This window comes from Pleurodeles waltl, chromosome 2_2, assembly GCF_031143425.1.
Source record: "Pleurodeles waltl isolate 20211129_DDA chromosome 2_2, aPleWal1.hap1.20221129, whole genome shotgun sequence".
Classification (NCBI taxonomy): Eukaryota; Metazoa; Chordata; class Amphibia; order Caudata; family Salamandridae; genus Pleurodeles; species Pleurodeles waltl.
In genome coordinates, this window is record NC_090439.1 from 897,391,760 (window position 1) to 897,417,128 (window position 25,369).

Genomic DNA, 25,369 nt, shown 5'->3' on the forward strand with positions numbered 1-25,369 from the left:
TTTGTTCGCAGCCCACCGCCAGGAGGTTATTGCTTGGGTATCTATTATAAAGGTAAGGAATCTGCAGCTAGAAGTCTATATCTGATGAACAAGTTGCTTAGCTTCGGTAACGCATTATCTGGTAGACACTCTATCCAGCTGCAGATTCCTTACACCCACCCATGCCTACCAGGCCTTCCAGGACCCTAGATTTTTGCACAGACAAAATTGTTGGTTCTTTACATGGCTCTGCGCTTCTAGTGTGGAAGTTTGTGGAAAAGTACTGACATATGCGCACCTGGGTGGTGCCTTTATAGGTGACTGTGATGTCAAAGATGGCTCCAATGACACTGACAACACCATGCAGATCAGAACGACTCCACCCAATGGCACACGCAGGCGTATTGCTCAGCAAAAGTTCTGGTTTTCAAGCTGACGACTGGAAATTCTAAAGGTAAGGAATCTGCAGCAAGAAGTCTCAATCAGACGCACAGTCCCAGACTGCTTGAAGATCAGACAAGTGACACCCCTACTGAAAAAAATCAGGTAGCTAGAAAGAGTGTCTACCAGATAATGTGTTATCGAAGGTAGGTAACTTATTCTTTAGGTTACTGATGAGTCATCGTCCAGAGTGGGTGAAAATATGACTAAGATGTTTTATGATTCTTAAAAGTATTAGGTCATTGAAACACCCCATTGGTTTCATTACCACTATAAACTTTAGGGCCTCAAATTTGCTGAAGGTTTTCAATTCACACCAGAGGGGCTCATTATTTGGATATTTTGGGATGAGTGGGTTTTTGAGCCTTGTTGCTTAATTCCATTTCTCTTTGAGGGAAGTGTATGTCCTGAATCACCGTTGTGTTGACAACAATTGGCTTTTTGATTTTTTCTTATCCCCCACTAATCCTTTGGGTTTCGGAGTGGCGTTCTACTTGCTGAAAAGTGATTCAATGCCTCGTCAGGGGTATTAAGCTTTATATAGATATAAGTACAATTCTTCTCTGCCACAGCTGCCTTCTGCATTCTGTTTAGTTTTTGTCTCTATACTCCCTCTGCTAGTCCGAGCCTCCTTTCTTCATTTAGGTTTTGGCTGTACCAGTGGTGGGACAATGTGTGTATATGTCTTTTTAGGCCAAATGGGGCTACTACCTCCATTATGTCCACCACTGACTAGTTGTAGGATAGATCATCTCTGTTTCTGGTATGTCTCATCCAGTTATAGAGTTTGACTTCCTGACCAATAGCTTTTTGTTTCTGGAAGAGGCTTCTGACTGCAGATTCTTTACTATAGAATTTTCCCCAGGTGTCAAACTGGATTCGGACACTCTTGAGCAGTACCTCTGGGTGCAAGTAGGTGATGACAGCTGCTCTCTGTTGATGTTGTGACTAGCAATGGCTATATATAGGTGCCACCCCATCCTGCTGACATCCGTTCCTTTCTTTCCGCACCAACAGCCACAGATCTGGAGAGCTACCTCAGTCACTTTAAAAAAAAAATATTGTTATTATTCATATATCATCGAGGCAGTTGAATACAGAGAAGGCAATGGGTCATTACCAGTGTAACATTCAATACATGGTAACATAAATGACTGGTATGCAAACGTGATAACACAACAGGCTTGAGTGTATGAGACATCAATCCATAATAATACAAAATAGATGTATTTATAAATACAATTACAGAATTGCATCTTCTAACAATGGATTCAGAGAAAATAAACTTTACAACCTCAGACAAAAGGCCTCCCACCATCATAAGGTTAAAAACATTATCCAGTGCACTTGGCGGGTAATTTAGATCTTGGCGGTCGCACCGCCAACCCGTGGTGGACCCAAGAAGACCATCAAATCGACGCTGTTTAGATGTTACAACTCTGCAAGTGGTGGACTGGCGGCTGTTCGCTGATGGAGTGAGGACATTGTGGGACCCAATGGACAGTAGACAACGGCAGTGGCTGTGGAATAGAGGTACCTTACACACACACTGTACTTTTACCATATGTGCCCCCCGCAGTACACATAACACAACACACCCGTATACATATCCATTCCAGCACAAGAGAACAAATACATCCCACAAACAGTCATTGACAGACTTCCATGACACAACATACATTCAACATTGACACTGCACCCACACACAACACAACCACAACAACCAACACAACTACAAACTCATCTACACGCATACTCACACACAAGTACAATTACATGCATCACGAAAACTACAGCCACACAAAACCACTGACTTGACTGTTGCACTCAGCAACACAAGATACAACACAACAAGATCACAGCCATATGCAGGTGGCACAGTTACAGACACAACCACAGCACCCACTCCAGCTCCCTCTCCCTCTCCCTCTCCCTCACCCAGCTAATTGCATCACATCACATACACACGTACACGTACTGACACACAACTTGTGGCACAGCATGACAGGTACAGGTCCCCTAGCAATGTGTACATATGGACCAAGTTGACAAGTGTGAATGTACCGTCATTGTGGTGCCAGCGAGTATTGGCAACATAAGCACAGTTGCGTATGTGTGCAATATGTGTTGTGTACCAGTGTGTTCCAATCCGTGTCTGACCCACTTGTGTCCTCAACTGTCAGGGAGACCAGATCCTCGGGGTCTGCGCACATGCCCAACATGTCCACCACTAGACAGCTCCAAGACTCTGATAGACAAATCACAGAGACTGAGAGAGTCCAAGCGGAGAAAAGGGGATTAGGGCGGAACAGCTGGGAAGGAGACCTGTGGAAACAAAAGGTTAAAACGCACAATATCAAGATTATATCACATTGACGTTTACTAGACTATGGTGGTCATTACAACCCTGGCGGTCAGTGTTAAAGCGGCGGTAAGACCGCCAACAGGCCGGCAGTAAAAAGTTTGCAATTACGACCATGGCGGAAATCACCAACAAAGACAGCCACTTTAACACTCCGACCGCCACAGTGGTACAAACAAACAGCGCGGCGGTCACCGCCAACAGACAGGCGGGAGACAATGTACCGCCCACACTATTATGACAGGCCAAGCCACCACCTTTTCCGGGGCGGATTCACCGCGGATAAAAACACGGTGGAAACAGGAATCCCGAAGGGAAAACGCTCACCTCTACACACCCCACGAGGAACGAGGACGCCATGGACCCGGAACTCCAAATCCTCCCTGCAATAGTGTTCCTGCTCCTCTACCAGGAGCACGAACGCCGGCGGCGAAGACCACAGTGAGTACTGCACCTACGACACGGGGGAGGCAAAAAACAGGGACACACACACGCAACACCCCTACCCCCACCCTCACCCACTACAACACACACTAATGCATATCAATACATCACAGTTACAACTCCCAAACCCCCCGGAAGAATGCAAAGACAATAGAAAATGAGTGTAACCATTGTAATATATTAAAAGCAAGTAGGCAGAAATATATATATACACCATGTACATAATATATACCAAGCATAGTAGTCCAGGTAGTGCACTAAGAAAGTCTGTGGAACACTGGGACCACACGGTATGGGCGAGGCCCACACAAGATCCCCGACCATGACAGAGAGAACACTGCAGGTGCATCAGAGAGCAACTAAACAGGCACCTCAGGGGGAGGGAAAGGGGGGGCACCTCAGCCGCTTGAGTGCCCAACGCCAAATCCACGAGGGGGCCACATGCCCACTGTTCAATCCTGGGGAGTGCAAAGCCACAGTCTCTCAAGTCTCTACAGTGGGTGGGTTGCCCACTGCTTTATCCTGGGGAGTGCAAAGCCACAGCCTCTCAAGTCTCTACAGTGGGTGGGTTGCCCACTGCCATATCCTGGGGAGTGCAAAGCCACAGTCTCTCAAGTCTCTACAGTGGGTGGGTTGCCCACTGATTTATCCTGTGGAGTGCAAAGCCACAGTCTCTCAAGTCTCTACAGTGGGTGGGTTGCCCACTGCCATTTCCTGGGGAGTGCAAAGCCACAGTCTCTCAAGTCTCTACAGTGGGTGGTTTGCCCACTGCTTTGTCCTGGGGAGTGCAAAGCCACAGTCTCTCAAGTCTCTACAGTGGGTGGGTTGCCCACTGCCATATCCTGGGGAGTACAAAGCCACAGTCTCTCAAGTCTCTACAGTGGGTGGGTTGCCCACTGCCATATCCTGGGGAGTTTCAAAGCCACAGTCTCTCAAGTGGATGGCAGTCTCCACTGGGTCTGGAGGGGGCATGGTGCCCAGATTGCTTCATCCTGCCAAGGATTGGGGTAGTGGATGCTTTTCTCCACTGGTTCTGGAGGGGGCTTGGTGCCCAGAGTGCTTCATCCTGCCAAGGATTGGGGTAGTGGATGCTTTTCTCCACTGGTTCTGGAGGGGGCATGGTGCCCAGAGTGCTTCATCCTGCAAAGGATTGGGGTAGTGGATGCTTTTCTCCACTGGTTCTGGAGGGGGCTTGGTGCCCAGAGTGCATCATTCACCCCGTGACGGACTCAGTTGCGTCAGTGCCCTTGCCGCTCATGGGCCAGCGGTGCTTGAGATGGCGTGCCCTGTGCAGCGGTGCTTGGGATGGCGGTGCCCTGTGCAGCGGTGCCTGAGATGGCAGTGCCCTGTTCAGCGGTGCTTGCGACGCGGTGCCCTGTGCAGCGGTGCTTGAGATGGCGGTCTCCATTGCAGAGTCTCAGCTGCTGGCGGTCCTTCATGGCCCAGCGGGGCTTTTGCTGGCAGTCCTTCATGGCCCAGCGGGGCTTTTGCTGCCGATACTTCAAGGCCCAGCGGGGCTACTGCTGGCGGTGGCCTCCTGGGCAGGTGCTGTCGGGGGCCTCCTGTGCAGCTGGGCTGGTGATGGCGGTGGCCTCCTGGGCAGCTGGGCTGGTGCTGGCGGGGGCATCCTGGGCAGCTGGACTGGTGCTGGCGGTGGCCTCCTGGGCAGCTGGGCTGGTGGGGCATCCTGGGCAGCTGGGCTGGTGCTGACGGTGGCCTCCTGGGCAGCTGGGCTGGTGCTGGCGGTGGCTTCCTGGGCAGCTGGGCTGGTGCTAGTGGGGGCCTGCTGGGCTGGTGCTGGCGGGGGCCTCCTGGGCAGCTGGGATTGTGCTGGAGGTGGGCTCCTGGGCATCAGGGATGATGGCTGTCTTCTCCGCCGTGCTGCTCTTCCCAGACTTGCCGGGTTTCTTGTGGCCCTTCCCCACCTTGGAAGGTGTCACAGCTGACTCCACACTCCCACCGGGACCACTGGGAGCGGCTTTGGTGGCTGGAGGCTTCCCTCTCTCCCACGGGGCACTGGCCAACTTCTGATGCTTCACAGGTGGGGGACTGTCTGTGCTGTGGCTCCGTGCCACACTGGCTGCCCTGGTGGCAGGTGCACTCCAGATTCTGGTGACTACAGGCACCCCTGGTCCCGGAGATGTTGTGGCTGAGGTGCTAGTTCGGGACCTATGAGATGGACGGGGTGGGGGAGGCGTGGGAAAGAGGTCAAGGTTGGACAGGAAAAGTTTTTTGGACACACTGGGACGGGTAGCTGGAGGGGGTTTGGGAGTGGAGGAAGACGTGGTGGTTGTAGGAGGTGTACGTTTGGTGACTTTGGGTGAAGGTGCACGTGCTGGAGGCTGTCGTGAGGTGGATGGCTGTTGGGTGGGTGTGTGCCTGCGTTTGTGTATCTTGGGAGGGGGCATCACAGACACACTGGGAGAGGACACAGGGGACATGTGAATGGTGGTGTGGGTGGTGACTTCACATGAGCGGGTGTGGTGGTGGGTGTGCTGGAGAGGGACGTAGTGGCTGTAGAGGTAGAGCATGCAGGTGTGGGTGTAAACGAGACTGGGAGGGAGGAGGGAGACGAGGAGGAGGGGGACACAGTGGAGGCAGTGGATGTTGGTGTGTCTGCATGTGTGTGATGCTTGCGTGAGTGCCTGTGGGATGTGTGGTGCTTATGTTTGCCTGAGCTTCCCTTGTGTGTTGACGTGTGTTCATGTTGGTCTGTAGGTGTGCTTGGGATAGGCTGAGGTACAGGGGATTGGGTTGGGGTGGAGGAAGTTGGAGGGGGAGGCTAGAGACAGGGACAATGGCTGCCATCAGTGCTGAGGCCAGAGTCTGAAAAGCTTGCTGAAGGGCCGCCTGACCAGAATGAATGCCCTCCAGGAATGCATTTGTTTGTTGCAACTGCCTTTCTACACCCTGGATGGCATTCAAAATGGTAGACTGCCCAACAGTGAGGGGCCTGAGGAGGTCAATGGCCTCCTCACTGAGGGCAGCAGGGGTGACTGGGGCAGGGGCTGAGGTGCCTGGGGCGAAGGTGATGCCCACCCTCCTGGGTGAGCGGGCACGGGGCAAAGGCTGAGGGGCTGCTGGGAGGGCGGCGCTGGGAGGGGGGTGGCGGCTGTACCTGTAGATGCGGGGGGCACAGATGTTGCCGCCACCACAAGGGAACTCCCATCAGAGGACGAGTCCGTGTCGCTGGTGTCAGCTCCTGTCCCCGCCGTGGAGCTCCCCTCACCCTCCGTCCCACTGGTGAACTCTGAGTCCGTAGTCTCGCCCTTCAGGGCCATGTGGGATGCAGCTCCCTCGTGCTCCGGTGCCACTGCTCCTCCGCCTGATGATGCTAATGCACACAAGAACAGGGAGACGACAAAAAGGGGGGAATACAGAAGAAAGACATGTTGAGTGCATGCATTACCGCTACCGTTGGCGGACACGACAGACACAGAAGCCCCCTGCACTACGCCGTGCTCTTGGGCTCCACTGTTCAATTCCTGGGAAATGGCCTACAGGGCTATGGACGACATCTGCACACATAGATGACACAGGGGCATGACTAGATGTACTTGGCACTCTACAGAGGTGGGCTTGGGTGCCACATGGCGTGCCTTACGGAGGGGCCTTCCCTACGGAACTCGCCCTGGCCTAGGGAAACCCCCAGCGCACCTCCCCCACTCAGACACCTCCACTGCGCCCAAAGTCACCAGAATGAAAGTAAACTCACCCCCTTGTGGCTGCTGTGATGCCCTCAAACGCCCATCCAACTCCGGGTAGGCCACTGCCAGGATCCTGAACATCAGGGGGGTCATGGTGCGACGGGCACCCCTTCCACGTTGGAAGGCCATCCCCAGCTGAGCCTCCGCCGTCTTCTTGCTCCAGCGGAGAATGTCCTCCCATCTTTTACGGCAGTGGGTGCTCCGTCTGTGGTAGACCCCCAAGGTCCGGATGTCCTTGGCGAGGGCACGCCAAATATCTTTTTTCTGGTGGGCGCTGACCTACATGAAATGTACAGGGGAAAAAGAGAAGTTATTACCAGCTGCACCGTCAAAGTGATTGGCCCCCATCCCTACCCTTTCCATGTGGCACACGCATTCACCGTCGTTTCATGCACGCAGCACTCTCCCCCCCTTCCTTCTTACATTCAGCCTTCTCCACACAGGCATAGCCCATAGAACATGCTCCCTGTGTACTTACCTGTTTATCTGGAGGACCGTAGAGTAGCGTGTACTGGGGGAGGACCCCATCCGCAAGCTTCTCCAACTCTTCCGATGTGAAGGCAGGTGCCCTTTCCCCAGACCCTCGAGCCATTGTCTCTTCCAGACCGGCAGTGAGTACCGTCACCAACGGCGTCCATTGTCATTGGCTCCTGGGACCCATAGGGTCCAATGTTAACCAATGCACCATTGCGCCACGGTCTTCGACCGCCTACCGCGACGGTGTAGAACGCCAGCGCAGTTACCTCACATCCCATTGTCCCACTTTACAGGTCAGGCAGCCCCCATTTCAGGGGCACACATGGCTTCATTTCCAAGTGCGTCACACATACCTAGGCCTAGACTCAACACACATACAGGCCACCTTTTGTGTATGATTGGTGTTCTGGGTAAACTGTGGGTACGTACCTCTGAGTTGGTTGACTCTGTGCTCGCTGTTGTCCTTCATAGGCACCGTCCGCTGGGACATGTGAGGAGATGGTGGCATCCTCCGGTGTCCCGACCGTTGGTGGACCAGTCGACAATGGAGCAGCGACATGTGATTGTAACATACAGGCTTGACTGTGCCACAATCAAGGAACTGTGTACCCAGTTGGAGTCAGACCTGTTGTCAGCAATCCGCCATCCCACAGGAATCCCCCCTCAAGTGCAGGTGCTGTCAGTGCTCCATTTCCTTGCAAGTGGGTCATTTCAAACAACAGTGGCCATAGCATCAGGGATGTCCCAGCCTATGTTTTCCAACGTATTGTCCAGAGAGTTGTCTGCCCTTCTTAAACACATGCGGAGCTACATCGTTTTCCCTCAGGTGGAGGATTTGCCTATTGTGAAAGGTGACTTCTATGCCCTGGGACATATCCCCAACATCATAGGTGCCATTGATGGGACCCATGTGGCTTTGCCCCTCCCCCACCCCCCCACAGGAGTGAACAGGTGTACAGAAACCGGAAGTGTTATCATTCTATGAATGTACAGATGGTGTGTTTGGCAGACCAGTACATCTCCCATGTGAATGCCAAGTTCCCTGGCTCACTGCATGACGCCTACATCCTGCGTAATAGCAGCATCCCTTATGTGATAAGTCAACTCCAGAGGCACCGTGTGTGGCTATTAGGTGAGCACCTGGAGGCAAGTCAGTGGGAATGGTTGTCTGGGTCTGGGGATATCCCTCCAGGTTAGTGCGTGTCTAACAGTTGTCCCTCACCATTTGCAGGTGACTCTGGTTACCCCAACCTGTCATGGCTACTGACCCCAGTGAGGAATCCCAGGACAAGGGCAGAGGAACGCTACAATGAGGCCCATAGGCAAACTAGGAGGGTGATTGAGCGGACTGTCGGCCTCATGAAGGCCAGGTTCAGGTGCCTCCATATGACAGGTGGATCCCTATTCTACTCACCAAAGAAGGTGTGCTAGATCATCGTGGCCTGCTGTATGCTTCACAACTTGGCTTTGCGACAACAGGTGCCTTTTCTGCAGGAGGATGATCCAGATGGCAGTGTTGTTGCAGCTGTGGAGCCTGTGGACAGTGAAGACGAGGAAGCAGAGGAAGAAGACATAAACAACAGGGACTCAGTGATCCAGCAATATTTCCAGTGAGACACAGGTAAGAGTACAGACCTGCCTACTACATGTACTTTAACACTACTACCTCTCTACTGTCTGTCGTTTTCACCCAGTGTATGGTCACTGAGTTGTCACTTTCCCTTACGATTTCACAGATGTGGGTCCCACTGTGTGACATCTGCTTAAATTCCTCATGGACTAGAGCTGTGTGACATAGGTTTGTTGACATTACAAATGAAAGAACATTTTGTCACTGCAATTGATAATACACTATTTCGAAATCACAGACAGACTCCAGATTGTTTTGTGCTTTAAGTGTGTTTATTTTAGTGCTCAATATTGGAGGGGGTAGTGAAATGGTGAGGGGTGATGGCGGAGGAATGTCCATGGCAGAGTCCAGTTTATTAGTCTCACAGGTGCATTGCCCAAATGGGCATAGGAAGTGGAGCTGGGGCAGTTTAAGGATGGACAGGGTGACAAAGTGGGACAGTAGAATGACAATCAGTGTGGTCTCATTTCTTGGCGGGGGTCTTGGCATCGTGCTCTGTCTTTGTCCTGTATCTCAGGGACCGCTTGCGGGGTGGATCTCCCTCTGCAGGGGGTGGGGCGCTGGTGTGGTGGTCCTGTGGCGGGGCATCCTGTCCACTAGCGCCGGCAGAGGTGGTGGGCAGTTCGTCCATGCTAGTGTCAGGGGTCTCTTGTAGTGCCACAGTGTCCCTCCTGGTGTTGAGTACTTTCTTTAGCACCCCTACGATGGTGCCCAGGGTGGAGCTGATGGTTCTGAGTTTCTCCCTGAAGCCCAAATACTGTTCCTCCTGCAGGCGCTGGGTCTCCTGAAACTTGTCCAGCACGGTTGCCATTGTCTCCTGGGAGTTGTGGTAGGCTCCCATGATGGAGGAGAGGGCCTCGTGGAGAGTGGGTTCCCTTGACCTGTCCGCCCCCTGTCGCACAGCAGCTCTCCCAGTTCCCCTGTGTTCCTGGGCCTCCGGCCCCTGGACCGTGTGCCCACTACCACTGCCCCCAGGTCCCTGTTGTTGTTGGGGTGGTGGGTTATCCTGGGTTCCCTGTAGTGGTGGACACACTGCTGATTGACGTGTCCTGGGGACGGAGGTATGGGCCCGCTGGGTGGGTGCTGTGCTGGTGCTCCCAGAGGGGGGAAGGTCTGTGGTGGCCTGTGCCAGTGTGAGGGGAACCGACTGTCCCGAGGTCCCTGATGGGCCGGGCTGGTCATCTAGATCCAGTTGGACAGAGGTGCTGTCATCACTGTGGGCCTCTTCTGTTGGTGGTGTGGACATGTGTGGACTCTCCTGTCCGGTGACGTTGGGTAGGGGTCCTGCAGGGGTATAAAAGGATGGTTATTACATCTGTGTGTGTCATGGTGTGCAATGGGTGGGTGACCGTGTACCCCAGTGCTTGCATTCCTGTGTGGGACCTTGTGTGATGATGGTTTAGGGGGTTGTATGGGTATGTACAGTGGGCATTCTTTAGTGATGGGTGTCCATGCTTTGTTGTTGCATGCAGGGCTTGGTGTTGGGATGGGTGGTTTGTGAAGTTGGGACATATGTGAGGAGTTTGGGGTGCTGGGGGTGAGGGTTAGGGTGGGGGTATGTGATAGCTTGCAGGTAGGGTGGGGGATGTAATAATTAAGATTTGTCTTACCAGAGTCCATTCCTCCAGCTACTCCTGCGAGGCCCTCAGGATGCAGAATCGCCAAGACCTGCTCCTCCCATGTTGTTAGTTGTGGGGGAGGAGATGGGGGTCCGCCGCCGGTCCGCTGAACCGCCAGGTGGTGTCTTGAGACCACGGAACGCACCTTACCCCGTAGGTCGTTCCACCTCTTCCTGATTGTTGGACCTGGCCCTTTTACAGGGTCATTCCCCAGACTTTTTGCTTTTGCCTCCTTATTTTTCTGACCTTTGTTGGCTGACGTTTTGACTCTGAGCACTTTTTCACTGCTAACCAGTGCTAAAGTGCATGTGCTCTCTCTTACAAATTTGGTATGATTGGATTATACCTGATTGGCATATTTAATTTACCTATAAGTCCCTTGTAAAGTGGTATCCCTATACCCAGGGCCTGTAAATTAAACGCTACTAGTGGGCCTGCAGCGCTGCTTGCGCCACCCACTGAAGTAGCCTGTCAAACCTATCTAAGGTCTGACTCGCAGAGCCTGTGTGCGCAGTTTTCTGCCACAGGGACCTGGCATCTACATTTACTTGCCAGACCCAGAACTCCCCTTTTACTACATGTAAGTCACCCTTAAGGTACGCCCTAGCTAGCCCTTTGGGCAGGGTGCCATGTATGTAGAAGGCAGGACATGTGCCCTGTTGCGTGGCCTGTCCTGGTAGTGACAAACAGCCTAACTTGGTGCCTCACTACTGTGAGTGCTGCCCTCTCATAGGATTGCATTGGAAATGCCCTGCCTTATGTGTAAGGGGTGTTGTCTGATTTATGAGGGGTAGCGTAGGCATGTTTGGTAGGGTTGTGACAGTGGTAAGAAATGCTGCTTACTGGTGTAGGTGTATTTTTTATTACTATCACAGAAATGCCACTTCTAGAAAGTGCGCATCTATCTGTGCTTATGACTTTTGTGTTTTGCAGCTTGTCTCCAATCAACGTCTAGGCAGACTGACAGTTGGGGCTTTGTGCATACTTCTCAGACAGCCTGAGCACAAGGAGGGTGGAGGTGACATAGAGGTGCATCTACATATTGTAAAGCCTTCCGGGGCTGAGAGAAGGGAGAGGCGGGGCACACCTGCATTTGTAAAGACTGTGCCCTGGCCTCACACAATAGGGTCGTTAACCCCCCACTGATATTTGGAGCCTGTGCTGAAAGGAGAGAGGGGGCACTCCCAGAACCGGTTGTAACTGGCTGGAACCTCCTCTCCCTACCATTGTGAAACACTGTAAAAACTGACTATAAGTACAGGGGAATTTTCCCCACAATTTGAACATTCTTGGAACTGGAAACTGGACACAGGACGCTGGTGAATGGACTCTCCAGGAAACCACCTTGGACTGCTACTGAAGTGCTGACCTGTGACCTGTCTGGTCACTAGGAGGAACTGCCACCATTTGCATCCCTTGTGCTGGCCTGTAGTTGGGCCCTCCAGCCCTGTGCTTCCTTGGACTTTTGATTGCTCCCAGGGGCAGGGTGCTGTGCCCCTGACCCCTGCACTGATCTCTCCAACGTTTGCTTCCGCGCTGTAGAAAGCGCTATATTGGGGACCTTAAAATTGTTGGAAAAAAGCGCTGCGCTCGGTTGCCCAGGATCACCACCGCAACCCGGGCTTTTTAATTGTCCTTCAGCGTCGGGTTCGCACTGTTTCTAGTGCCCCCGGGGCACAATAACAAAGGATTTGGAGCAAGCGTGCTCCTTTTGGCGCCCTGAGGCACCTCCCGCTTCCGGGAGCGCCCCCGGGGCACCAGCCACCTTCGATTCCCCAGGAAGCCTCCCGGCGGCTCGGGAGAGGCTTCCCTCACTCACGCACCACATCGGGTGCGGGCGAGTGTTTCCTCGGGCCCCCGGAGGGGTCCGAGTCTCAGTCTACCAGCGCGGCAGGACTCTGGGGAGGCGCAGGGAGCGCCCCCTTCCCCGGTCGCTGCGACAGGACCGGGACGCTCCTTTCCTTTTTCGGGGGTATTTCTTTCTTCAAGAATCAGGAAGGGAGACCTCGACGGAGGTCCCTTCCCGCCTTGGCCCCCCATAATTGTTTAGTGGGCTGCGCCCGGCCCCCCACCCCACGGACAGGGTGTGCGGCGGCCGAGGCAGGCCCGCCACCCAGAACGGAGGCCCCCAGAGGGGCCCGTTCAGGAAGAGAGGGTGCCAGCCGCCCCTCTTCCCTCCAAGACATCGCGTGGCCCCCGTTTTGCACACTGGAGCGCCGGGGGCCCCATACCTTTAGGCACTGGAAGTGCCCTAACCCACTAGAAACAGGTACTCTTTAGAAAATCTAGGCTCTAGGAGCCTAAAACAAATTTACAGATGTTTGCTATTTTCTACTTGTTTACTGGTGATACATATATGTGCTAATGTTCCTTTTCTAGGCATGCCTAGCTGATGTGTATGTATATGACTTGTGGTATATTCTCTAATGTTCCTTTCATGGGTATTTAAGAATTGTTCATGACAAGTGCATATATCTTTTACTATAATTCCTGACTACTGCTTATGTGGCAGAATCCTGAGTACTTACGTGTTCTAATGTGACAACTGCATATTCTTGCAGAGTATTAGTAACTTGTGTAACCTTCTGACAACTGCTAAGGTAGCACGGTATTATTTACGTGTAATGTTGATCTAATTACGTTTTGTGCAATACAGATTATTTTTACATAGCTCAGTGTTGTGTTTACTTTGTGGTGTACATTTTGCGTCACGTTTGTTGGGTGTTGTGCAAACGCTTTACACATTGCCTCCAGGTTAAGCCTGACTGCTCGTGCCAAGCTACCAATGGGGTGAGCAGGGGTTATCTTGGACGTGTAACTCCCAAGCCCTGACTAGAGTGGGTAGGTTCTGCCTGGCTGAGGTGCATACCCTAGCCAACCAGAAATCCCATTTCTAACACTGATGTCCTCCCGATTTCTTGGATGCTGTCCCACTGCGTTGACCCTGTCCACTATTCTTCGCCATAGCCCCATCTTCCTTGCAATTGAGGTGTGCTGCACCTGTGCTCCAAATAGCTGTGGCTCTACCCGGACGATTTCCTCCACCATGACCATGAGCTCCTCCTCCGAGAACCTGGGGTATCTTTGCCGTGCCATGGGGTGGTGTAGGTGATGTGTGTGGTGATAAGTGTGCTGATATGTAGTGGGGTGTTGTGTGAGGTGCGTGGACGTTCTGTGGGTGATGGTGTTGTGTGCCTGTGGATGATGTTGTTCTTGCTGGTGGTGTCTCTCTCTGGCCTTCTTTCGGAATTTGTGGTCTTGGGGGTTTGTGGGTGATGTGGGTGTGTTTTCTCTTATTGTAATGGGTGTGTGGGAGTGGTGTGTGTATGTGTATCAGGTGTGTGTATTTCGAATTGTCCAATGTGGTAGTGTTTTGTTAGAGTGTGTGTGGATTCGTGTGACGTGATAGTGTGGGCGTATTTCTGTTGGTGTGACGGTGGAGGATTTGTTTTCGCCAGTTTATCACTGACCTTTGGTGTGGCGGACTTGTGTGGGTGTCTGAATTTTGGCGGATTCCGAAATGTGGGTCATAATGGCTGTTATGGAATTCCGCGGCCGCGGCGGTGTGTTGGCGGTCTTCCGCACGGCGGTAAGCGGCTTTTACCGCCAATGTTGTAATGACCGCCTATGATTCTAAGCATTGTCATACTGTTACCATGGATAACTTAAGAAAGGACTAATAACTAGGCCTCAAGACATCTGGTTACCTGGGAAGGAATCCATAATGATTAATACAACTTCTCAATGATCCTTTTCATGAAATGTTACACATTGACTAGGAATATAAGAGCCTTCTAGAATTATGTTTTCAAAATCAAACATGGTCTTTTTGCATGAGGACAAAAAAATAATCTGAACTTTTCCTGGAACACAATAGGAATTGGATTAAGGACTTATTATGCACATATAATGTAACATCTAGAATTTTAACACTTAGGGCCATATTTATACTCCGTTTGCGCCGGATTTGCGTCGTTTTTTTTAAAAAAAATTCGACGCAAAACGAACTCCATATTTATACTCTGGCGTTAGACACGTCTAGCGTCAAAGTTCATGGAGTTTGCGTCATTTTTTTGCGTGGACACCTACTTTGCGTTAATGATATGCAAGGTAGGCGTTCCCTTCTAAAAAATGACTCCGAGGCATGTGCGCCGTATTTACACTCCCGGGCAAAAATGACGCCCGGGAGTGGGCAGGTCAAAAAAAATGACATCCAGCCGCTTTTGCGTCGTTTTTTTGCGCCTGGTCAGGGCAGGCGTTAAGGGACCTGTGGGCTCGAAGGAGCCCAGAGGTGCCCTCCCATGCCCCCAGGGACACCCCCTGCCACCCTTGCCCACCCCAGGGGACGCCCAAGGATGGAGGGACCCATCCCAGGGAACTTAAGGTAAGTTCCGGTAAGTATTTTTTTTTTTTTTTTTTGTGGCATAGGGGGGCCTGATTTGTGCCCCCCTACATGCCACTATGCCCAATGACAATTGGGCAAGGGGGCATGACTCCTGTCTTTGATAAGACAGGAGTCATTTCAATGGGGGTTGGGAGTCAAATAAAATGGCGCAAATCGGGTTGAGGCGAACATTTTGCCTCAGCCTGACTTGCCCCATTTTTTGACGCCCAAGCTCCATATTCCCCTACGCCGGCGCTGCCTGGTGTAAGTCATTTTTTTTGACGCACACAGGCAGCTCCGCCGGCTAACGCCGGCTAACGTCATTGAATAAATACGGCGCCCGCATGGCGCTTCAGAATGGCGTTAGCTGGCGTTAGATTTTTTGACGCACAACTGCGTTGGCGCAGTTGTGCGTCAAAAAGTATAAATATGGCCCCAAGTTTTAAATGCAGAAAAATGAATCAACCACACTGCTGATTTCAATGAGAATATGCAAATGCCATGAAATGATCGTGCACACTGCAAGCGATCTGAAACATCAAGTTTTAAATGCGGAAATGAATCACGCGTCTTGCCGATTTGAATGCCATGTAAATGCCAAGAAATGGTCACGCACAATGATTATAAAAGTTTTAATTTCAAGGAATGAATTGCGCGTCTTGCTGATTCGAATGCCACCATGTAAATGCCAAGAAATGGTTGCGCACAATAGTTATCAAGACTTAAATGTACGGAATGAATTGCGCGTCTTGCTGATTCGAATGTCACTATGTAAATGCCAAGAAATGCTTGCGCACAATGACTATCAAGAGTTAAATGCAAGGAAATTTATTGCGCGTCTTGCCGATTCGAATGCCACCATGCAACTGCCAAGAAATGGTTGCACACAATGAGTATCAAGAGTTAAATGCAAGAAAATGAATTGCGCGTCTTGCCGAATCGAATGTCACCATGTAAATGCCAAGAAATGGTAGCGCACAATGAGTATCAAGAGTTAAATGCTAGGAAATTAATTGTGCGTCTTGCCGATTCGAATGCCAATATGCAAATGTCTAGAAATATTTGCGCACACTGTTGCCGACCCGAATCTCAAAAGTCAAATGCCAAAAATGAATTGCGCATCTTGCCGATTCAAATATCAACATGTAAATGCCAGAAACCAAGAGCACATTCACATGCACAAGGGAAAATCTTCCAATATGAAAATTAAGCCCAAGAACTCAAATGCCTTTGAAAACGGGTTCGGGGGCCCAGCCCGACCTCCGTCTTACCGCCCTGCATCAAGGATCACCAATACAATGAAGGGCAAGGCCTGGAAGATCAAGGTAGGCCTCCGGAACAGGAGTTTAGGAAATTGCAGCTGCTCTGCACCGGGACCTCTGAATAGTGAGCACGTGGAGCTGGGCTGGCTCCCTTATATAGAGTCTGGACCAGCCCACAAACCACACCCGGTCATGCTGCAGAGAAAGCTTCTAGAAGGCCCTGGAAAGGGACCACACCCTGACACACTCTGAAAGCCTGCAGCAATACATTGCAAATGAACATTATTTACAAGCACCTTGAATATAAGTCTTCAGGATTATACTCTGCAATGCAAAAGGTTAAACAACAGCATAGCAACGTAATGCATGAATTATGTTATTTCATTAGCGTTGGGTTTTTGCATTCCAGTCGCCAGAAGAGCGCGCACTGCCCTGATGTTGACAGTACTTCCCTCTCCCAAACGCGCTCTAGAGCCTGGCTTGCCTGGATTGAGACGATGAAAACGCCTCACAAGTAGTGGAGCATGAATATCAGATGGGGAAACCCATGAGTTACTTTCAGGGCCATAACCTTTCCACGAGATTAAGTACCATAGATTACGCCCTCTCAGTTTGGAATCCGACACCTTCTTGACTTCGAATTCCACTTCCCCCTGTACTAGAACTGGAGCTGGATGAGGACGGACCTTCTGAACTGCCTTTTTCAGGAGGGAAGAGTGAAACACTAGTTGAATACTTAATGACCTTGGTAATTGCAGTTTATAGGTCACAGGATTGATTTTCTGAAGGACAGTGTAGGGACCTATGAATTTGGGATTAAACATGTGCTTTTTCTTGAAGTCTATGGCCCTCGTTACAACATTGGCGGTAAATCCCGCTTACCGCCGTGCCGAAGACCACCAACACACCGCCGCGGCCGTGGAATTCCGCTACAGCTATTACGACCCACAGTTCGGAATCTGCCAAAATCCAGACACCTACACAAGTCCGCCATACCAAAGGTCAGTGATAAACTGGCAAAAACAAAACCTCCACCGTCACGCCAACAGGAATACGCCCACACTATCACAACCCACGAATCCACGCAGTGGTCTTTCAACCGCGGTAAACCATTGGCGGTACACTCCGCCAAGCTCAAAATATACACACATTTACAAAACAAAACCACATTGGACAATTCGAAATAAACACACCTGATACACATACACACACCACTCCCACACACCCAACCCAATATAAAACACACACCCACATCACCCACAAACCCTTACGACCAGAATTGCGACAGAAGCCCAGAGAGAGACACCACCATCCACAAACTAGCATTGACAGGCACTTAACACCATCACTCACACAACATCCACGCACCTCACACAACACACACAAACACATCCCCTCACACATCACAACACACACCACCTCACACATCACCCACACCACACCATGGCACCGCAAAGACACCCCAGGTTTTCTGAGGAGTAGCTCAGGGTCATGGTGGAGGAAATCATCCAGGTAGAGCCACAGCTATTCGGATCACAGGTGCAGCACACCTACATAGCTAGGAAGATGGATCTATGGCGCAGAATCGTGGACAGGGTCAACCCAGTGGGACAGCATCCTAGAACACAGGATGACATCAGGAAGAGGTGGAACGAACTACGGGGGAAAGTGCGTTCCGTGGTGTCAAGACACCACATTGCAGTTCAGAGGACTGGCGGCAGACCCCCACCTCCTCCCCCACAACTAACAACATGGGAGGAGCAGGTCTTGGCTATACTGCATCCTGAGGGCCTCGCAGGAGTAGCAGGAGGAATGGACTCTGGTAAGTCAAATCTTTAACTACCAAATCCCCCACCCTACCTGCATGCTATCACATACCCCTACCCTCGCCCTCACCCCCATCACTCCAACTCCTCACATATGTCCCATTATCACAAACCACACATCCCAACACCAAGCCCTGCATGCAGCAAGAAAGCATGGACACCCATCACCAAAGCATGTCCACTACAGATACCCACACAGACCCCAAAACAATTATCACACAAGTTCCTACACAAGAATGTAAGCACTGGGGTACAGGGTCACCCGCCCGTTGCACACCTTGGCACACACAGATGCAATAATCATGCCTTTACACCCCTGCAGGACCCCTACCCAATGTCACCGGACAGGAGGTTCCAGACATGTCCACCCCCACCACAGAAGAGGCCCATAGTGATGACAGCAGCTCTGTCCAACTGGATCTAGATGACCAGCCCGGCCCATCTGGGACCTCTGGACAGTCGGTTCCCGTGACACTGGCACAGGCCACCACAGAGCCTCCCCCTCAGGAAACACCAGCATAGCACCCACCCAGTGGGCCCATAACTCTGTCCCCAGGACACGTCAAGCAGCAGTTTGTCCACCACTACAGGGAAGCCAGGCAAACCCACCACCCCAAGAACAGCAGAGACCTAGGGGCAGTGGCAGTGGGCACACGGTTCAAGGGACAGAGGCCCAGGAAAACAGGGGAACTGGGAGGTCTGCTGTGCGAAAGGGGGAGGACAGGCCCAGGGAACCCACTCTCCATGAGGCCCTCTCCAACATCATGGGAGCCTACCACCATTCCCAGGAGACGATGGCCACGGTACTGGCCAACTTTCAGGAGACCCAGTGGCTGCAGGAGGAACAGTATTTGGGGTTCAGGGAGGAACTCAAGTCCATCAACACCACCCTGGGCACCATTGTAGGGGTAATGAAGGACCTTGTGAACACCACGAGGGACACTGTGGCACAACAAGGGGCCCCTGACACTAGCATGGACGATGAACTGCCCACCACCTCCGCCGGCGCTAGCGGACAGGAGGCACCGCCACAGGACCACGTCACCAGCACCCCACCCCTTGCAGATGGAGAATCACCCCGCAAGCGGTCCCTGAGATCCAGGACAAAGACAGAGAACAATGCCAAGACCCCGTCAAGAAATGAGACCACCCTGAATGTCATCCTTCTGTCCCACTTTGACACCCTGTCCATCCTTAAACTGCTCTAGCTCCACTTCCTATGCCCCTTTGGACAATGCACCTGTGAGACAAATAACTGGACTCTGCCATGGACATTCCTCCACCATCACCCCTGACCATTTTACAACCCCCTCACTATTTAGCACTTAAATAAACACCCTTGAATCACAAAACAATCTGGAGTCAGTCTGTGCTTTCATAAATGTGTATTTGCAATAACTGAGAAAAATAGCAATGCCCATTCTATAGTCAACATACCTATGTCACACAGCTCTAGTCCATGAGGGAACATAGCAGAGGTCACACAGTGGGACCCACATCTGTGAAATGGAAGGTCTAATCATTTTATCAGATGTAGGAGGCAGTGATGTCTTCTTACCTGTGTCTCACTGGAAATATTGCTGGATCACATTGTTTCTGTTGTCTAGGTCCTCTTCTTCTGCCTCTTCTTCACTGTCCACAGGCTCCACAGCTGCCACAAGACCTCCTTCTGGACCATCCTCCTGCAGAAAAGGCACCTGTCGTCGCAAAGCCAAGTTGTGCAGCATACAGCAGGCCACGATGATCTGGCACACCTTCTTTGGTGAGTAGTATAGGGAACCACCTGTCATATGGAGGCACCGGAACCTGGCCTTCAGGAGGCCGAAGGTCCTTTCTATCACTCTCCTAGTTCGCCCATGTGCCTCATTGTAGCGTTCCTCTGCCCTAGTCCTGGGATTTCTCACTGGGGTCAGTAGCCATGACAGGTTGGGGTCACCTATTAGACACACACGATGCCTCTGGACTTGCCCCATCACATAAGGGATGCTGCTATTCCTCAGAATATAAGCGTCATGCACTGAGCCAGGAAACTTGGCGTTCACATGGGAGATGTACTGGTCGGCCAAACACACCATCTGCACATTCATTGAATGGTAGCTCTTCCGGTTTCTGTACACCTGTTCACTCCTGCGGGGGGACCAAGGCCACATGTGTCCCATCAATGGCACCAATGATGTTGGGGATATGTCCCAGGGCATAGAAGTCACCTTTCACTGCAGGCAAATCCTCCACCTGAGGGAACACGATGTAGCTGCGCATGTGTTTCAGCAGGGCAGACAACCCTCTGGACAACATGTTTGAGAAAATAGGCTGGGACATCCCTGATGGTATGGCCACTGTAGTTTGAAAGGACCCACTTGCCACGAAATGGAGTACTGACAGGACCTAGACTGGAGGGGGGATTCCTGTGGAATGGCGGATAGCTGACATCAGTTCTGGCTCCAACTGGGCACACAGTTCCTGGATCGTGGCACGATCAAGTCTGTATGTGACTATTACATGTCTCTCTTCCATTGTCGACAGGTCCACCAGCGGTCTTTACACCGGAGGATGCCGCCATCTCCTCACCTGCCCCAGCGGACGTGCCCTATGGATGAGAACAGCGAGCACAGAGTCAGCCAACACTGAGGTAGTAAAAAAACAATTTTATTGGACACATTTGTCAATACGCTATGTGCCTGTCTCTGTGTATATTCAAGGCCTATATATGTGTGACGCATTTAAAATTAATGCCATGTGGCCCCCTGAAATGGCGGCTGCTTGACCTTTAATGTGGGACAAGGGGATGTGAGGTAGCTGATGTTGAACACCGTCGCGGTACGCAGTTGAAGACCGCGGCGCAATCCTGCATTGGTTAACAGTGGGACCTATGGGTTCCAGGAGCCAATGACGATGTACGCCAGCGGTGACGATTCGCGCCGCCGCAGACGTGACTGCCATTTTCTGTCTGTTCACTCACTTGATACCTGATCTTCGACAGGAGAGGACCTACACTGCAAGTGCTGCTGTGACCTCAGTCTGGAAGCGACGATGGCTCATGTGTCTGGGGAAAGGGCCCCTGCCTTCACTTCGGAGGAGTTGGATAAACTAGTGGATGGGGTCCTCCCCCAGTACACGCTACTCTACGGTCCTCCAGACAAACAGGTGAGTACACTGTGAGCATGCTGTATGGGCAATGCCTGTTTGGACTGGTGTGGATGGAAGATGCGGGGGAGATGAGGCGTCAGGGTAAGCGTGGGAATGTGGGACAATGACTGTGATGGTCCAGACGGTTAAAGTTTTACATTTTCCCCTGTACTATTCCTCTAGGTCAGCGCCCACCAGAAGAAGGATATTTGGCGTGCCATCGCCAAGGACTTCCGGACCCTGGGGGTCCACCACAGACGGAGCACCCACTGCCGTAAAAGATGGGAGGACATTCGCCACTGGAGCAAGAATACGGCGGAGGCCCAGCTGGGGATGGCCTCCCAACGTGGGAGGGGTGCCCATCGCACCATGACCCCCCTGATGTTCTGGATGCTGGCGGTGGCATATCCGGAGTTGGATGGGTGCTTGAGGGCATCACAGCAGCCACAAGGGGGTGAGTATCATCACATCCATCTGACTCTGCGCGCATTGGAGGTGTCTGGGTGGTGGAGCTGGGCAGTGGGTTCCCTTAGGCTAGGGCGAGCTTTGTAAGCAAGGACCCTTTGTGAGGCAGGCTAAGTGGCACCCCATCCCCACAAGTGGTAAGAGCCATCTACACCTAGTCAGGCTCCTGTGACTTCCATGTGTGCAGTAATTGGGAATAGGCCATGTCCCTGTGATTAATTATGGCACTCTAAGTGCATGGCGTAGTGCAGAGGGCTGCTGTGTCTGTAGTGTCCACCTACAGTAGCAGTATTGTATGCACTGAACATGTCTTTCTTCTTTCTCCCTCCCCCTTTTTGTGGTCTCCCTGTTCTTGTGTGCATTAGCATCATCAGGCGGAGGAGCTGTGCCACTGGAGCAGGAGGGAGCTGCATCCCACATTGAGGGCGAGACAACGGAGTCTGAAGTCACCAGTGGAACGGAGGGCGAGGGGAGCTCCACGGAAGGGACAGGAGCTGAGACCAGCGACACCGACTCGTCTTCTGATGGGAGCTCTCTCTGTGCCCACCACATCTACAGGTACAGCCGCCACCCCACTTACCAGCACCGCCCTCCCAGCAGCCCCTCAGCGTGAGTCCCGTGGCCGCTCACCCAGGAGGGTGGGCATCTCCTTCGCCCCAGGCACCTCAGGCCCTGCCCCAGTCAGCCCTGCTGCCCTCAGTGTGGAGGCTATTGACCTCCTGAGATCCCTCACTGTTGGGCAGTCTACCATTCTGAATGCCATCCAGGGTGTAGAGAGGCAGTTGCAACAGACAAATGCATACCTGGAGGGCATTCATTCTGGGCAGGCAGCCCAACAGCGAGCATTTCAGGCTCTGGCCTCAGCACTGATGGCAGCCATTGTCCCTGTGTCCAGCCTCCCCCTCCAACTTCCTCCACCCAGACCCAATCCCCAGTACCTCAGCCTATCCCAAGCACACCATCAGACCAGCATGCACACACCTCAACACACAAGGGTGGCTCTGGCAAACATAAGCACCACACATCCCACAAGCACTCACACAAGCATCATACCCATGCACATATGCTAACATCCACTGCCTCCACTGTGTCCCCCTACTCCACGTCTCCCTCCTCCCTCCCTGTCTCATCTCCACTCACACCTGCATGCACTACATCTTCAGCCACTACCCCCATCACCAGCACGCTCATCACCACACACCGCTCAGGTGCACTCACCACCCTCACTACCATTCACACATCCCCTGTGTCCTCTCCCAGTGTGTCAGTGAGCCCTTCTCCCAAACTACACAAACGCAGTCACACACGCACCCAACAGCCATCCACCTCACAACAGCCTCCAGCCCATGCACCTTCACCCAAAGTCAGCATACGAACACCTCCTACAACCACTACCTCTTCCTCCACTCCCAAACCCTCTCCATCTACTCCTCCCACTGTATCAAACAATCTTTTCCTCTCAAACGTTGACCTCTTCCCTACACCTCCCCCCCGTCCGTCCCCTAGGGCCCACCTTTCCAGGTCCCAACCCAGCACCTCAGCCACCACATCACAGGGCTGCCAGTGTCCAAAGGAGCGAGTCCAAGGACATTCCCCCACCTCCAAAACAGAAGAAATTGCCCACATCCCGGAGGGAGAAGGCCAAAACACCTGCCACCAAGGGCTCAGCCAAGACAATAGTTGGGAGTGGCTAGACAGCTGCGCCACCATCCAAGGTGGGGAAGGGCCTGAAAAAGAAAGGCAAGTCAACGTTGCCACCAACCTGCACGGCGGACAAGCCCGCCACCAGCGCCACCACATGCACCGCCGCCACGGACACCGCAGCCAGCACCCCAGATACTGAGCCCTTCACCAGCACCGCAGACACTGTGCCCTTCAGCAGCACCGCAGTCAGTGAGCCCGCCACCAGCACCGCCACTACTGACACCGCCACCAGCACCACAGTCAGTGAGCCCGCCACCAGCACTGCCGCTACTCACACCGCCGCCAGAACCGCAGTCTGTGAGCCCGCCACCAGCACCGCCGCTACTGACACCGCTGCCAGCACGGCAGTCAGTGATCCAGCCACCTGCACCGCAGTCAGTGAGGTCGCCACCAGCACTGCCGGCCCAATGACCGCCGCAAGCACCGCCAGCGCCACGCGACATCCTGAGCCAGTGGCACCACCGCAGACATGGCTGCCATCCCCAGTGGTGATTTGTACGAGGCTGGTGGTCAGTTCCAGGGGCCTGGGCAGCTTCAATGTTGCCCCACCGTCAGTGGAGTGTCACATCCACTACCTCAGTCCTTGGCAGGATGAAGCACTCTGGGCACTAAGCCCCCTCCAGAACCAGTGGAGAAAGGCATCCACCTGAGAGACCGTGGCTTTGCACTCCTCAGGATGCACAGTGGGCAAACCACCCACTGGAGAGACTTGAGAGACTGTGGCTTTGCACTCCCTAGGATAAAGCAGTGGGCAACCCACCCACTGGAGAGACTTGAGAGACTCTGGCTTTGCACTCCCCAGGATAAAGCAGTGGGCAACCCACCCACTGGAGAGACTTGAGAGACTGTGGCTTTGCACTCCCGAGGATATATCAATGGGCATGGAGCCCCCTCGTGGAGCTGGCGTTGTGCACTCATCCGGGTGTGGTGCCCCCCCTTCCTTTCCCCCTGAGGTGCCTGTTTTATTTCGATCTGATGCCCCTGCAGTGTTCTCTCCGTTTCGATCGGGTATCGAGTGTGGGCCCAGTGGTCCATGGACTATATAGGTGCAGTACCTGGACTTGAATTCTTGGTGTACATATTTGTTTATAGTGTATATAAATTTTTGACTAATGGATGTTTATTGATTACAATGGTTACAATCATTTCCTTTTGTCCTTGCGTTCTTCCGGGGGGGTGTAAATATAATGTTTCAGCATGTATTGGTGTGTGTGTTGTTGTGGGTGAGTGTGGGGGTGTTACGTGTGTGTGTTACTCTCTTTTCCCTCCCCCCTTCCCCCTTCCCCTGTGTTGTAGGTGCAGTACTCACTGTGGTCATCGCCGCCGTCGGTCGTGCTCCTGGTAGAGGAGCAGGAAGACTATCGCAGGGAGGATTTGGAGTTCAGGTTCCATGGAGTTCTGGTGCCTCATGGGCTGTGTAGAGGTGGGTGTTTTCCCTTCCAAGTCCTGTTTACGCCGTGTTTTTGTTCATGTTGAATCCGCTCCAGAAAAGGTGGCGGATTGGCCTGTCATAATAGTGTGGGCGGTACATTGTCTTCCGCCTGTCTGTTGGCGGTGACCGCCATGCTGTTTGTTTGTACCGCCGTGGCAGTCGGAGTGTTAAAGTAGCTCTCTATGTTGGCTGTTTCTGCCATGGTCATAATTAAAAAAAAAAATTCCGCCGGCCTGTTGGCGGTTTTACCGCCGCTTTACCACCGATCGCCAGGGTTGTAATGAGGGCCTATATGTCTTGTAGAAAGCCACACTTTATCACTTGGTTGATACTGAGGTCCCTCACAATGTTTCTTGTCATAATGCTTTTTGTATTTTTGTTTGCCTTTTTCTAAATGCTGTTGAATCAATTTATGGGTTTGGTGAAGGTGTCAAATGGTTTCCGACGCAGCTGGTGTAGGAGAACTTTCTTGAGGGATCGTGATGGGCAAGGTGTTAGGATGATAGCCAAA